The sequence below is a fragment of the Mustelus asterias genome, chromosome 8, assembly GCF_964213995.1.
Source record: "Mustelus asterias chromosome 8, sMusAst1.hap1.1, whole genome shotgun sequence".
In the NCBI taxonomy this organism is placed as follows: domain Eukaryota; kingdom Metazoa; phylum Chordata; class Chondrichthyes; order Carcharhiniformes; family Triakidae; genus Mustelus; species Mustelus asterias.
In genome coordinates this window covers 28,259,032-28,275,460 of record NC_135808.1, presented here as the reverse complement: position 1 = coordinate 28,275,460, position 16,429 = coordinate 28,259,032, and the positions used below count along the sequence as shown (strand labels likewise).

At 46.2% G+C, this 16,429-nt stretch overlaps 1 long non-coding RNA gene across 1 annotated transcript in view; it reads right to left on the bottom strand.

Moving 5' to 3' along the window:
• LOC144496970 (uncharacterized) overlaps nucleotides 1–16,429 on the bottom strand; it is a 29,915-nt gene that overhangs the window by 7,602 nt on the left and 5,884 nt on the right. Inside the window, exons 3-5 of the long non-coding RNA XR_013498488.1 lie at nucleotides 12,465–12,739; nucleotides 8,024–8,084; nucleotides 4,531–4,646 (exon numbers count right to left, since the gene is read on the bottom strand). This is a non-coding gene — a long non-coding RNA (uncharacterized LOC144496970). The remainder of the gene's footprint in view (nucleotides 1–4,530; nucleotides 4,647–8,023; nucleotides 8,085–12,464; nucleotides 12,740–16,429) is intronic.

Genomic DNA, 16,429 nt, shown 5'->3' with positions numbered 1-16,429 from the left:
GACTCAAGAACAACTTCTTCCCTGCTGCTGTCAGACTTTTGAATGGACTTACCTTGCATTAAGTTGATTTTTCTCTACACCCTAGCTATGACTGTAACACTACATTCTGCACTCTCTCGTTTCCTTCTCTATGAACGGTATGTTTTGTCTGTCCAGCGCACAAGAAACGATACTTTTCACTGTATGTTAATACGTGTGACAATAAGAAATCAAATTAAATCAAAGGCTCTATTGGTTGAGCTTAGAAATAAAAAAAAAGTGGCAGTCACACTGTTAGGAATGGGTTAACAGTCACCTTCTACTTAAGCCATAAAATGGATGTTAATCATTTAAAGGAAGTTACTTGGATATATAAAGAGGTTACAGGTGACATTGTGTTGGTTGTGTGTATATGGAGTTGTTAAAGAGAATAAAATGAGTTTGCGAAGAAGCTGGACATGCATCATATTTTCTTGCTGGACCACAACTGATAGATTTAACACACACTACTGGTATGAAAGGTGAAGTCACACCATGTACTGGAAGCCATGATGTGGAGATGCCAGCATTGGACTAGTGTGGGCACAGTAAGAAGTCTCACAACACCAGGTTAAAGTCCAACAGGTTTGTTTGCTAGCATGAGCTTTTGGAGCACTGCTCCTTCATCATGAAGGAGCTGTGCTCTGAAACCTCGTGCTACCAAATAAACCCGTTGGACATAAGCCTGGTGTTGTGAGACTTCTTACCGGATCAGAGGACAGCTGGCATGATGGATACAGAAGTGGCTTGGCCATAGAAGAGTAGAAATGAGAGCACATTTCCACTCCGTCTGACGAAGGAGCAGCGCTCCGAAAGCTTATGGTATTTACTACCAAATAAACCTGTTGGACTTTAACCTGGTGTTGTGAGACTTCTTACTGTGTTCACCCCAGTCCAACGTCGGCATCTCCACATCATGACTAACGGTGTTCCACAGGGATCAGTTCTTTGATCTTTGTTGTTCGTCATATATATAAATGATTTGGAGGCAAATGTAGCTGGTGTAATTAGTAGGTTCACAGATGACACAAAACTGGTGGAGTTGGGGATAATGAAGAGGATTGCCAGAGGATACAGCAAGATATAGACTGGTTGGAGACTTGGGCGGATAAATGGCAGATGCAGTTTAATCCAGACAAGTGTGAGATAATGCATTTTGGCAGGTACAATGCATGTCGGAATTATACAGTAAATGGTAGAAACCTCAGGAGTATTGACAGGCAGAGAGATCTGGGCGTACTTGTCCACTGATCACTGAAAGTGGCCATGCATATAGATACGGTAGTCAAGAAGGCATATGGCATGCTTGCTTTCATTGGTCAGGGCACTGAGTATAGAAATTCGAAGGTAATACTGCAGCTGTACAGAAACTTAGTTCGGCCTATTTAGAATATTGTGCACAATTCTGGTTGCCATGCTACCAGAAGGATGTGGAGGCTTTGGAGAGCATACAGAAGAGGTTTACCAGGATGTTGCCTGGTCTGGAGGACATTAGCTAGGAGAAGAGGTTGCATAAACTCAGATTGTTCTCACTGGACCAACAGAGGTTGAGGGGCGACCTGATAGAGCTTTTCACGATTGAGTGGCATGAACAGAGTGGATAGTCAGATGCTCCTTCCTAGGGCAGAAATATCAAGTGCTAAGGGACATAGGTTTAAGATGTGTGGGGAAAAGTTTAGAGGAGATATGCGAGGCAAGTGTTTTTTACACAGAGGATGGTGAATGTCTGGAACGCGCTGCCTGTGATGGGAGCAGGTACAATAGTGGCATTTAAGAACCAACTAAACAACTACATGAATAGGATGTGAATGGAAGGATATGGATTCCATAAGTGCATATGCTTTTAGTTCAGGCAGGCATCATGATCGGTGCAGACTTGGAGGGTCGAAGGGACTGTTCCTATCCTGTACGTTTTTTTCTTTCTTCTTTGAGTATATTACAGACCCCCAAATAGGGAAAGGGAGAATCAATCATAAATACTTAGGCAAATTTGTGCCCGCAAGAAGAAGAGGGCAAGAATCGCATGAGACTTTACCTACTCCTATAGAAACTGTGATTCAAACCATACAAGGGTCACTGAGGGAGAAAAGTTTTTGCAGTGTGTCCACGAAAACCTTTTCAACCAATTAGTGACAAATCCAATAAGAGGAGATGCAATTCTAGACATAGCCTTGGGAAAGAATAAGGACAAATGCGTTAAGTGATAGTTGGCGAGCCATATCGGTGATAATGATCACAATTCAGTTAGATTTGGCATTACCATGTAAAAGGACAAAGATAAAACAGGAACAAAAGTTTTGAACTGGGGAAAGGCAAAGTTTTCAGGAATGAGATGGAACTGGGCTGAGTTGGACTGAACAGCACTGCTCGGGGACAAAACACTGAAAAACCAGTTGGACGCACTAGAAAGTGAGATCCTAAATGTACAATGTAGACATGTCCCCTCTGAAAATAAGAGTGGTATTGCCAAATCCAAACCCCCAGGATGCCGAGAAGAATACAGGAGAAAGTCAAACAGAAAAATAATGTGTATGGTAAGGACAAAGAACTAAGCATTGCAGAGAGCCTAGATGAATATAGGAAGTGCAGAGAGGAAGTAAAAAAAGAAATAAGTAAATTAAAGAGAAGATATAAAAGAAGATTAGCAAGTTAAATTAAAGAAAACCCAAAAATGTTTTACCAATATATTAATGGTAAAAGGTTAGTTAATGAAAAAGTGGCACCTATCAGAAATGAAGAAAGGAACTTGTGTGGAGATGCAGTCAGTGGGAAGGGTTTTAAATGCATATTTATCTCCCATGTTTACAAAGGAGAGGGATGATGCAGATTTTCTAGTCCAGGAGGAACATAGTGAGATACTGGATGGGACAATCATTAAGAGAGAGGAGGTATCAAAGGGTTTGAATCCTTGGAAGTTGATAAGTCACCAGGTCTAGTTGGACGGTTTCCAATGTTGCTGGAGGAGGTTAAAGTGGAGTTAGCAGATTGTCTGAGGGTGATTTTCAATGCTCACTGGATACAGGGGAGGTACAGAGGACTGGAGAATGCAAAAGTAGTTCCATTCTTTAAAAAGGGATTGAACAAAATGCCAAAAAACTATAGGCCAGTTAGTCTTATAGCATTGGTGGGCAGAATAGTAGAATCAATCCTGTGAGGTATGCTTAATTTTCAAGTAGAAAAGCACGGACATGTCAGGTATGGTCAATGTGGATTTGTCAAAAGAAGGTCTGGGCTCACAAGTTTGATTGAATAATTTGAGGAAGTGCCAAGAGAGGATTGTTGAAGATAGCATAGTGGACGATGTGTACATGGACTTTAGCAAGGCATTTGACAAGGTTGCACATGGCAGATTGGTCAAAAAAGTAAAAGCTGATGGAATACAGGGTAATATGGCAAACAAAATCAAAAGTTGGCTTAGTAACAGAAAATAATGGGTAATGGTCAATGGATGTCTTTAAAGTGAAAAGTTGTTTCAAGTGGTGTTCCACAGGGTTCGGCATGGAGCTTTGCTGTTTGTGTTACATTTTAATGAATTAGACATGAACTTGGGGTGGGGGTGTGCAAGATTGGAAATTTGCAGATGACAAAGATTGGCCAAGTAATAGATAGTATGGAGGATAGCTATAATCTACTTAACAATATTGATAGGTTGGTGGAGTGGGCAGTAAAGTGGCAATGAATTTTAACATGGAGAAATGTGTGTTACTTCATTTAGCAAGGTCAAACAGGAATAGGGATTACACAATTAATGAGAATATACTATGAAGGGAGGTCAATGAACTGAGAGATCTTTGCATCCAAATAACACAGCTTGTTAAAGGCAGACATTCAAGTAGACAAGTTTATAAAGAAAATATATGGACTGCTACGGCATCGGCAAAGGGATAGAATATAAAAGTGTGGATATAATGTTGGAATTGTATAAAACACTAGTGAGGCAGCAATTGGAATATTGTGTGCAGTTCTAGTCACCATATTAAAGGAAGGATGGAATTACTCTGGAGAGAGTTCAGAGGAGGTTTACAAGAATGTTGCCAGGGCAAGAAAAGTGCAGGAATGAGGAGAGATTGGATAGGTTGGGGTTATTTTGTTTCGAACAAAGAAGGTTGAGAGGTGACTTGATAGAGGTGTACAAAGTTATGAGGGGAAGAGATAGGAGTGGACAGGATATTTTTCCCCCCTTGGTGGACAATTCTAGAACGATTCATGATAAGTGGCTGTATGTGTAGAGGCGAGATGAGGAAGAACTTTTTTTACTCAAAGGGAATTTGCTGCCCAAGGTAATGATGGAGGCAAAGACCCTAAATGCTTTAAAAAGTACCTAATCTGCAATTTAACTTGTAAACTATAGGGATATGGGCTGTGCGGGATTAGAAAGGGCACCTGTGTGTATTCCGGCTGTCATTGTCGATGGGATTCCGTGCTGTAACTTTTCTGTGGTTCTATGGTGAGTGCTGCAACAATTTAAGCTGCTCGTAACTGGGAGCGGCAGTCTGTGTTCTCATTTCTTACCTCTTTCTTCTTCCACACAACTGCACCAAGAATAATCAAAGTGATGGTGGGTTCAATAACAATCAAACCCCAATCTGTTCCCTCTTGAGATGAAGGAGTAACTAGGAATGTCCTGTCTGTGGGAGAAACAAGGAGATAAATGAATAACCACTGTTGCTGTTCATTCCAAGGAATTGTACCAAAATGGACGCAAGATTGAATTTGGTTTGAGTATGTGATGCAATGGGCAGTTTTAACAGAACATTTTGTAGTTTCGGCAGGATTAATGTGACTTTGCTACATTCCTCTGAAGCATTTTTGGATGTTGAAATTAAAAAGAGCTCAATAAATGCAAGTTATTGCTTGACTGAAGACGCTGAAATTATACATCCTTCCAAAATAATTTCTGGTCACCCACAGAAAGTTAATCCCTAGACCAGTTTCAGATTGGATTAATGGAATCAGAGTGATGGGAGGTAGAAGGTTGTTCGAGAAAGGAAAGATCGTGACAGTGTGGATGAAAGATACTATCACAGCACTGGAAAGAAAAGATGGTCTGGAGAATTCAGACATAAATTAATTCGCCAAAAGAGAAAATGATGGAAAATCTCAGCAGGCCTGGCAGCATCTGTAAGGAGAAAAAAGAGCTGATGTTTCGACTGCAGATGACCCTTTGTCAAAGCTAAAAGGCATAGAAAGTGGGAGATATTTATATTGCAGGGTGAGGGAACGGAAGATGAGTCATAGCCACAGAAACTAGGGGAAAAGACGGCTAATGGTTGTCCACAGAGAGAATAAAGGGTATGAATGGCCAAACGGCAGAGAAGCTAAAATGAGAGGGTAAGCTATGACAGATGAAGATGTTGGGGGGCGGGGGGGAAATGGATGGGACAGAGGTAACATTTAGAAAACCCGAAGCAAAGGGGGAAAAAAGGTCAGGGAAGGGGGATTATGTGGGGGGAGAAGAAAAATGAAGAAAAACAATAAAGAAATAAAAGTTAGAGAACAGTAAAAAATAAAATAAAATAAAATGAAAACAAATAGAGCAAATCAACTGAAGTTGTTGAATTTGATGTTGAGACTGAAAGGCTGTGAAGTGCCTCGTCGTAAGATGAGATGTTGTTCCTCCAGTTGGCGTTGAGCTTCACTGGAACATTGCAGCAGGCCAAGGACAGACATGTGGACATAGGAGCAAGATCGTGTGTTAAAATGGCAAGCAACCAGAAGGTCAGGATCCTGATTGCGCACAGACCGAAGGTACTCAGCAAAGCGATCACCCAGTCTATGCTTGGTCTCTCTGATATAGAGGAGACCACATTGGGAGCAGCGACTGCAATACACCAAATTGAAAGAAGTGCAAGTGAAACGGTTCTTAACCTGGAATGAATGTTTTCGACCTTGGATGGTAAACATAGAAGAGGTAAAGGGACAGGTGTTACACCTTCTGCGATTCTATGGGAAGATGCCATGATGATGGAAGAGGTGTTGGGTATAGTGGAGGAGCAGACTAGGTTATCCTGGTGGGAACAGTCTCTGCAGAGTGCCTTCAGAGGGGGTGAAGGGAAGATGTGTTTGGTGGTGGCATCACGCTGGAGTTGGTGAAAATGGCGGAAGATTATGCTTTGCACGTGGAGGCTGGTGGGGTAAAATGTGAGAAGAAGAGGACTCTATTCTTGTTCTGGGAGGGGGGGAGCGGGTGAGAGTCGTGGTGCGGGAGATTGACTGCACACTGTTGAGGGCCCTGTCAACAACAGTAGATGGGAATCCATAGTTGAGGAAAAAGGAGCACATATTAGAAGCATCACTTTGGAAAGTGGCATCATTGGAACAAATGTGACGGGGGGAGGGGGGGGGAGGGGGAAGGAACTGAGAGAAAGGGATGGAGTATAAAGAGCTTTCATACAGCTAGCTGTCGGAGTCAGTGGGCTTGTAATGGATATTGGTGGATAGTCTATTGCTGGAAATGGAGACAGAAAGGTCAAGAAAGGGAAGGGAAGTGTCTGAGATGGACCAGGTGAAGGTGTTGGAGGTGTGGAAACTGGAAGCAAAGTATAACTCAGCTTTCGTTCCCTCACCCTGCAGTATAAATATCTCCCACTTTCTGTGCCTTTTAGCTTTGACAAAGGATCATCTGGACGCAAAACATCAGCTCTTTTCTCTCCTTACAGATGCTGCCAGACCTGCTGAGATTTTCCAGCATTTTCTCTTTTGGTTTCAGATTCCAGCATCCATTTTAATTCACTTTTATAAATTAATTAGCTATTGTTAAGGCACAATCCAAGAGCCATTACACTGCTTGATGTATACCATAGCAACTTTTATTTGTATTGTGCCTTTACTGTAGCACTGCAGAAATTCACCAAAGATCCTTAGAAATCACCCTCCAAACTCACGACGACTTCAATCCAGAAGGACAAGGGGAGTAGATACATGAGAACACCACCACCTGCAAGTTGCCCTCCATGACACCCTCCATTCTGATTAGAAAATGTATTGCCGTTTCTTCATTTGTGCTGGGTGAAAATCCTGGAATTCCCTGCCTAACAGCATTGTGGTTGAACACACAGACTCTGGGCTGCTGCGATTCCATAAGGCAGTTCACCACAACCTTCTCAAGGGCATCTAGGGATGGACAATAAAAAGCCCATTTCCTAGGAATGAAGAAAAGAAAATTTAATTGAAGCATGATGAAACCGAGTATGACACCAAGTTATGCAAAGATAGTCAAGCAGTTGGCCAAAAGTGTTCTGATAGAAATGGGTTTTAAGAGGTATTTTAAAGGAGTAAAGTGAGGTAGGCAGTTGAGAGGCGAAGGGAAACAATCCCAGTGGTTAGTGCCTAGAATGTTGAAGGCACAGAGATGAAAAGTGGGAATGCTTGGAATTACTGCAGGCTACCAAATAATGACAAGGAGACAGTGGAGCAAATGTTCAAGCAAATAGCAGAAATATTGAAGAACGTTACTTATTAAATTTGGAAGGCAAATAAGAATAATTGATTACAAATATCTTTTAACCTTAAAGCCAGTCACTATCCCTGCAGTCACTGTTCCTCTTACCCAAGCTCTGGTTTTCACTACTTGTTTGTTGCTGTGCTCATATCTTCATGAGTTGTTGGCTCTGTCCATCGGGTGTACCTGAGTCCATCTCCTGAGCAGGTAGGTGACATTATATTTGCGCAAGATGCCAGTGGAAAATGTGCCAACATGGCTCAACATTTCTCAGGAGTTTAACTTCAATGTGACCAGGGTAAAATCCAGTGACGAGATGAGAGTTTAGTTGGTTTAGTCCTCAGTTTGAAACATCTGAGGAGTGACTGAGAGAGACTGAAACAGATCAGAGTCAAGTCAGTCTGCGATGGGGAAATCTACATACCTTGTAAACTGGAGGTAAGACCCTGACCCTAGGGAATGGTACATACCGCTTCAAACTGGGGGTTAGACCAAGACCCGAGTTCATGTTACATATCCTTTTAAACTGGGGATTAGACCCTGAACATAGGAAATGGTACATACCTTTCAAACTGGGTTAGACTCTGACTTTAGGTTTTTGTCGAGGGCTCCCAGGAAGCTTGGGCTGCAGCAAAATAGGAAAGAACGGAAAGGGTTAAGTAGGCAGCCTGGCTGTAATATCCAAACTCACAGGTAGACACATGACAAATTACAAATAACTCCCTCCCAGACTGCACTAGACAGGCACACCCCAGGTGATACACTTCAGAGATTACAACAGCAATAAAGAGTCAATACCACTCATCATGAACCCACAATGTCCAGAGAGGATGCATAGGATCCATTATGCCTCCGGAAAATGTATCAAATATTGGGGAGATGGTGACAATTGACATACACAGTTGAAATTAGCATGCTAGAAGGTATCTGCAGTGCTTTGATATTACAACAAGGTAGACAGGATATGTGCAATAGAACAATTAAAGATAAAAGCACAAAGGATAATGCAGCAGCACAATGTGATACGAACAGAACTTTAACAAGTTTAATGTAACAAGATGATGACCTAATCGAAATCTTGTATGCAACACATTGCAACGAGAAAAAGTATATGAATGTTTAAGAACCCATGATTAACAGGGTAGTTTGGAAACAAGCTGGAATTACAGCTTCGAGTACTCTCCCTCAAGCATTTTGAATAAAGCCATTTTTGTTGAAGCCCTGTACGATCTCGGAGACTCAGTTCATTTAATCCCTCCAACAGGGGATTAAACCCTGACCCCAGGGAATTGTATATACCCCTTCAAACTCGGGGTTAAACAAGGGACTCTCAGTTCTGTTTCCACCCCATCCAACACCTGAACTGACTCACTCTGTTCTCTCCTCATGATTTTCTCTCAGTTCCCCTGACCCAGTGACCCTCATTCCCCCCTCGCCTCACTCATTGACTCTCAGTCCCTCATCCTAACCCATCCACTCTTTTCTTTGCACGTCATTCACTGTCAGTCCCCCCATTACTCGCTGACTTGAACAAGTGGGGGAGGGGGGGGGCGGGGGAGAACGGGAGATTGAAACTACAGGAAGTATAATGGTTAATGGAAAGCAATGCAGCAGGTTAGTATTTGAGGAGGAAGTTTCAACTACTTCGAAAATTTAGAAAAAAGGTAAAAGGAACGGGAACTCAGGAAATGTTATGAATGGAGGTGTTAGCATTCAAAAAGAAGGTACAACAACACGCATAAGGGCACTTTATCAGAATGCTCGTAGCAATCGAAACAAGGTAGATGAGTTGACGGCACCAATCATCGCAAATGAGCGTGATTTAGCGGCCATTACAGAGACATGGTTGCATTGTGGTCATGACTGGGAATTAAATGTCCAGGGATATCGGACTATTTGGAAGGATAGACAGGAAGTTAAGGGAGGTAGTGTAGCTCTGATATTTAAGAATGACATCAGGTTGGTAGTGAGAGATGATACACTATCTATGGAGAAAAATTTTGAATCCATTTGGATGGAAATTAAAAATAGTCAGGAGAAAAAGTCACTGATAGGTGTAGTCTATAGGCCGCAAAATAATATCATGGTGGGGCGAGTAATAATCAAAGAAATAACTGATGCATGTAAAAATGGTACGGCAATTATCACGGTGGATTTTAATCTATCTGTCGATTGGTCAAACCAGGTCATTCAAAGTAGCCTTGAGGAGGAGTTCATAGAAAGTATCCATGATAGTTTCCTCGTGAAGCATGCAGTGGCATCTATGAGGGAGCAAGCTGTTCTAGTTCTGGTTCTGCGTAATAAAACAGGAATAATTAATGATCTCACAGTTAGGGGTCCTCTCAGGAGTGATCAAGTATGGTTGGATTTCAAGTAGATATGGAGCGTGAGAAGGTAAAATCCAATGTCTTGTGCTTAAACAAAGGAGACTACAGTGGGATGAGGGAGTTGACCAAGGTAGAATGGGAGAAAAAACTTGATGGTGGGACAATTGAGGAACAGTGGAGTAATTTCAAAGCGATTTTTCACAGTGCTTAGAAAAAGCATATATCAGTGATAAGGAAACAATGTAGAAAAAGTGATAATCAGCCATGGATATCTAAGGAGATAAAGGAGAGTATCAAATTGCAAGGAAAGGCATACAAAGTGGCAAGATTAGTGGGAAACTCAAGGGATTGGGAAAACTTTGAAGGTCAACAGAAAGCACGAAACAAGCTAAAAAGAATAGTAAGATAGATTATGAAAGTAAACCAACTCAGAATATAAAAACAGATAGCAAACATTTTTACAAATATATATAACGAAAAAGAGTGGCAAAGGTAAACATTGGTCCTTTAGAGGATAAAAAGGGGGATTTAAAAATGGGAAATGAAGGAATGGCCAAGGCATTGAACAGATATTTTGGGTCAGTCTTTATACTGGAAGACTGGAATAAAAAAATGCCAAATATTGATGACAAGAAGTTCGAGGGAGGCGAGGACCAAGAAACAATCATTATCATGAAAGAAGCAGTGTTGGGCAAGCTAATGGGGCTAAAGGTAGACAAGTCTCCTGACCATGATGGACTGCATCCCAGGGTACCAAAAGAAATGGCAAGGGAAATAGCAAATACATTAGTGATAATTTCCCAAAATTCACTGGAATCTGGGGTGGTTCCAGCAGATTGGAAGGCAGCAAATGTGACTCAAGGAGGTAGACAAAAGGCGGATAACTAGAGGCTGGTTAGCTTAACTTCTGTAGTGGGCAAAATGCTTGAACTTACCATCAATAAAGAAATAGCGAGACACCTGGATAGTAATTGTCCCATTCGGAAGACACAACATTGGTTCATGGAAAGCAGGTCATGTTTAACTAATTTTCTGGAATTCATCAAGGACATTACGAGTTGGGTGGACAATGTAGAACTGGTGGATGTGGCGTATCTGGGTTTTCTGGGCGGCATGGTAGCACAGTGGTTAGCACTGCTGCTTAACAGCTCCAGGGTCCCGGGTTCGATTCCCGGCTCGGGTCCCTGGCTGTGTGGAGTTTGCACATTCTCCTCGTGTCTGCGTGGGTTTCCTCCGGGTGCTCCGGTTTCCTCCCACAGTCCAAAGATGTGCGGGTTAGGTTGATTGGCCAGGTTAAAAAAATTGCCCCTTAGAGTCCTGGGATGTGTAGGTTAGAGGGATTAGCGGGTAAAATATGTGGGGGTAGGGCCTGGATGGGATTGTGGTCGGTGCAGACTCGATGGGCCGAATGGCCTCCTTCTGCACTGTAGGGTTTCTATGATTTCTAGAAGGCATTTGACAATGTGCCACACCCAAGACTGCTGCATAAAAAAAAAGATGCATGTTGTTATGGGTAATGTTTTAGCATGAATAGAGGATTGGTTAACTAACAGAAAACAAAGAGTGGAGCTAAATGGGTGTTTTTCTGGTTGGCGATCAGTGACAGGACCACAATTGTTTACAATTTACATAGATGATTTAGAGTTGGGGACTGAGTGTAGTGTGTCCAAGTTCGCAGCTGACACTAAGATGAGCTTTAGAGCCAAGTGTGCAGAGGACACTGAAAATCTGCAAAGAGATACCAATAGTCTGAGTGAGTGGACAAAATGGAATACCATGTTGGTAAATGTGAGATCATCCATGTTGGTAGGAAAAACAGCAAAATGGACTATTATCTAAATGGGAAAATAGTAGATGCATGCTGTTATGCAGAGGGACCTGGGTGTCCTTGTGCATTATTCACAAAAAGTTGGTTTTCAGGTGCAGCAAGTAATTAAGACGGCAAATGGAATTGTGCCTTTCATTGCCAGAGCGATGGAGTTAAAAATCAGGGCAGTTATGGTACAGCTGTATAAGGTGCTGGTTAGGCCACACCTGTTGTGCTGTGTACAGTTTTGGTCTCCTTACCTGAGAAAGGATAAACTGGCACTGGAGGGGGTGCAGAGGAGATTCACTAGATTGATTCTCGAGTGAAGAGGGTATGCTTATGAGGCGAGACTGAGTAGACTGGGACAATATTGATGGGAATTCAGAAGACTGAGGGGATTCTGAAAGAAACATGCAAGATTATGAAGGGAATAGATAAAATAGAGACTGGGAAGTTGTTTCCAATGAAACTAGAACTAAGGGGCACAGCCTCAAAATAAGGAGGAGCAGATTTAGGACTGAGATGAGGAAGAAGTTCCTCACCAAGAGGATTGTGAATCTGTGGGATTCCCTGCCCGATGAAGAAGTTGAGGCTACCTCTTTAAATGTTTTAAGGCAAATATAGATATTTGAACAGTGAAGGAATTAAGGGTTATGTTGAGCGGGCAGCGAAGTGCATGAAAAGATCAGCCACGATCTTATTGAATGGTGGAGCAGGCTCGAGGGGCCAGATGGCCTACTCCTGCTCTTACTTCTTATGCTCTTATGTTTAGTACACTTCATTCCTGACCCATGGCACCCCCGCAATTTCAGTCACTGTGTCTCACTGACTCACACTCAATCACTGAATAACCGTTTCTCCAATCACTCACTTGGTCTCAGTTCTCACTCTCCAGACATGTTATTTCTTCAGCTATTTGAAGCAGCCCTTCTCCAGGGAATTCTTCCTCCACTTGTTACAAGCTTTGCCCTGCGCGCAGTCCTGCTGGATGACCTGTGACTCGTGCCCATGGTTTGGCTGTCTCCCAAACCATGCGGACCGACTTGAAGCTGAAGTGTTCCCTCCCATCTCTGGTGTAGTGTTCCAGTACCATCACGAACTGTCATGCCGTACCTCATAGCCACACATCAGCAACAGCATGTGGACCTGTCAATCGAAGAAACACATTGCAAATCAGACCGTCTCACAGACACTCACTAAACTTAACATCCTCCAACCAACTCACCATTCCTCCCCAGCTCAGTGACTATCAGCCCCCATACCCTTCACTCACTGTCTCAGTCAACCTTCACTCAGCAACTCTCGGTGTCCCCCTCAATCTGAGTAAATATCACTGTCAATCAAACCCAGTTGTTCTGTCAACCAGGGGTTTACAAAATGGTGTCCCCGACTCCCAGCACATTGCAAAGAGTCTCCAAGAAGTCCGTGAAACTGGTGACTGGCACATGACTGATAATGCTGGTACAAACTGACAATGTTTAAAAAGCAGCATTAGAGAAAGCAAATAGGCCTATCAGAGACAAGGCATTTGTGGCACTGTATGCTCAAGAGGTCTTGCTCTGATTGGTCCATTTGATTTCATCGATCTCCCTGTTGCTGGACAGTAATGCCTGTTGCCAGCAGCAAAGACGGCTTGGAAGAGAGGCATGTGATAAAACGATGAGCCATAGGAGCAGATTTAGGCCACTCGTCCCATCGAGTTTGCTCCGCCATTCATGCATGGCTGATATTTTCCTCCCTTTTTCCCAAACCCCTGATCCCCTTATCAATCAAGAACCTATCTATCTCTGTCTTAAAGACACTCAATGACCTGGCCTCCATAGCCTTCTGCGGCAAAGAATTCTAGAGATTCACCACTTCCTGGCTGAAGAAATTCCTCTTCATCTCTGTTTTAAAGGATCATCCCTTTAGCCTGAGGTTGTGCCCTCTGGTTCTAGTTTTTCCCACTCGTGGAAACATCCCATCCTCACAGTATCCTGTAAGTTTCAATAAGTTCGCCCATCATCCTTCTAAGCTCCAATGAGTACAGACCAGAGTCCTCAACTGTTCCTCATACGACAAGCTCTTTATTCCAGGGAACATTCTTGTAAACCTCCTCTGGACTCTTTCCAAGGGCAGCACATCCTTCCTTAGATACGGGGCCCAAAACTGCCAACAATAATCCAAATGGGGTCTGACCAGAGCCTTGTACAGCCTGAGAAGTACATCCTGCTCTTGTATTCTCGCCCTCTCGACATGAATGCTAATATTGCATTTGCCTTCCTAACTGCCGACTGAATCTGCATGTTAACCTTAAGAGAATCTTGAACAAGGATTCCCAAGTCCCTTTGTGCTTCTGATTTCCTTAGCATTTCTCCACTTAGAAAATAGTCTATGCCTCCATTCCTCCTTCCAAACTGCGGAACCTCACACTTTTCCACATTGTATTCCATGTGTCATTTCTTTACCCACTCTCCTAATCTATCCAAAGTCCTTCTGCAGCCCACCTGCTTCTTCAATACTACCTGTCCCTATACATACATTTGTATCATCTGCCTTCAAATTGCCTTCAGTTCCTTCTCCCAAATCGTTAATGTATATTGTGAAAAGTTGTGGTCCCACCACTGACCCCGGAGTCACACCATGAGTCACCGGCTGCCATCCTGAAAAAGACTCCTTTATCCTCACTCTCTGCATTCTGCCAGTCAGCAAATCCTCGACCCATGCCAGTACCTTACCTTAAATACCATGGCTCTTAACTTACTAAACAGTCTCATATGCGGTCACCTCCTCAAAGAACTCTAATAGATTTGTCAGACATGACTTCCCCTTGACGAAGCCGTGCTGTCTCAGTGCTATTTCATCATGCACTTCCAAGTACTCCACAATCTCATCTTCAATAATGGACTCTAAAATCTTGCCAATGAGCAAAGTCAGGATAACTGGCCTATAATATCCTGTCTGCTGCCTCACTCGGGTGAGCGCGCGCGCGAGAGAGATGGGAGAGCGCGCGCGAGAGAGAGACAGGTGAGCGCGCGCGTGAGAGAGAGACGGGTGAGCGCGCGCGCGAGAGAGACGGGTGACCGTGTGCGAGAGAGAGAGAGACGGGTGAGCGCGCGCGCGAGAGAGAGAGAGACGGGTGAGCGCGCGCGCGAGAGAGAGACGGGTGAGCGCGTGCGCGAGACAGGTGAGAGCGCGCGCACGAGAGACGGGTGAGCGCGCGCGCGCGAGAGACGGGTGAGGGCGCACGTGAGAGAGATGGGTGAGCACGCGCGCGAGAGAGACGGGAGAGCGCGCGCGAGAGAGAGACGGGAGAGCGCGCGCGCGAGAGAGAGACGGGAAAGCGCGAGAGACGGAAGAGCGCACGCGCGAGAGAGAGACGGGAGAGCGCACGCGCGAGAGACAGGAGAGCGCGCGCGAGAGAGAGAGATGGGAGAGCGTGCGCGAGAGAGAGAGACGGGAGAGCGTGCACGCGAGAGAGAGAGACGGGAGAGCGCGCGCGCGAGAGAGAGACGGGAGAGCGCGCGCGCGAGAGAGAGAAGGGAGAGCGCGCGCACGAGAGAGACGGGAGAGCGAGGGCACGTGAGAGACGGGAGAGCGCGCGCACGCGAGAGAGAGACGGGTGAGCGCACACGCGAGAGAGAGAGTCGGGTGAGCGCGCGCACACGAGAGACGGGTGAGAGCGCGCGCGCATGAGAGACGGGTGAGGGCATGTGCGAGAGAGACGGGTGAGTGCGCGCGCACGAGAGACGGGTGAGGGTGCGCGCGTGAGGGACGGGTGAGCGCGCGCGCAAGAGATATGGGAGAGCGCGCGCGAGAGAGACGGGAGAGCACGCGCGCGAGAGAGACGGGTGAGCGCGCGCGCGAGAGACGGGTGAGGGCGCGCGCGCGCGAGATGAGTGAGGGCGCGCGAGAGAGAGAGACGGGTGAGGGCGCGCGCGCGCGAGACGGGTGAGGGCGCGCGCGCGCGAGACGGGTGAGGGCGCGCGCGCGCGAGACGGGTGAGGGCGCGCGCGCGCGAGACGGGTGAGGGCGCGCGCGCGCGAGACGGGTGAGGGCGCGCGCGCGCGAGACGGGTGAGGGCGCGCGCGCGCGAGACGGGTGAGGGCGCGCGCGCGAGAGACGGGGGAGGGCGCGCGCGAGAGACGGGGGAGGGCGCGCGCACGAGAGACGGGGGAGGGCGCGCGCGCGAGAGACGGGTGAGGGCGCGCGCGCGAGAGACGGGTGAGGGCGCGCGCGCGAGAGACGGGTGAGGGCGCGCGCGCGAGAGACGGGTGAGGGCGCGCGCGCGAGAGACGGGTGAGGGTGCGCGCGAGAGAGACGGGTGAGGGCGCGCGCGAGAGAGACGGGTGAGGGCGCGCGCGCGAGAGACGGGTGAGGGCGCGCGCGCGAGAGACGGGTGAGGGCGCGCACGCGAGAGACGGGTGAGGGCGCGCACGCGAGAGACGGTGAGGGCGCGCGCGCGAGAGACGGGTGAGTGCGCGCGAGAGACGGGTGAGGGCGCGCGCGAGAGAGATGGGTGAGCACGCGCGTGAGAGAGACGGGTGAGCGGCGCACGCGTGAGAGACGGGTGAGTGCGCGAGAGATGGGCGAGCGCGCGAGAGACGGGCGAGCGCGCGCGCGACAGACGGTGAGCGCGCACGCGAGAACGGTGAGCATGAGTCTGAGGGAGGAATGAGTGTGTGTGGGGTGAGTGTGTGAGGGGTGAGTGTGCATGTGTCTGAGAGTGGAGTGAGTGCGCTTGTGTCTGAGGGAGTGGTCAGTGTGCATGTGTTCGAGGGAGGGGTGAGTGCGCGTGTGCACGAGAGAGGGGTGAGTGTGCGTGTGTCGCAGAGAGCGGTGAGTGTGTGTGTGTCT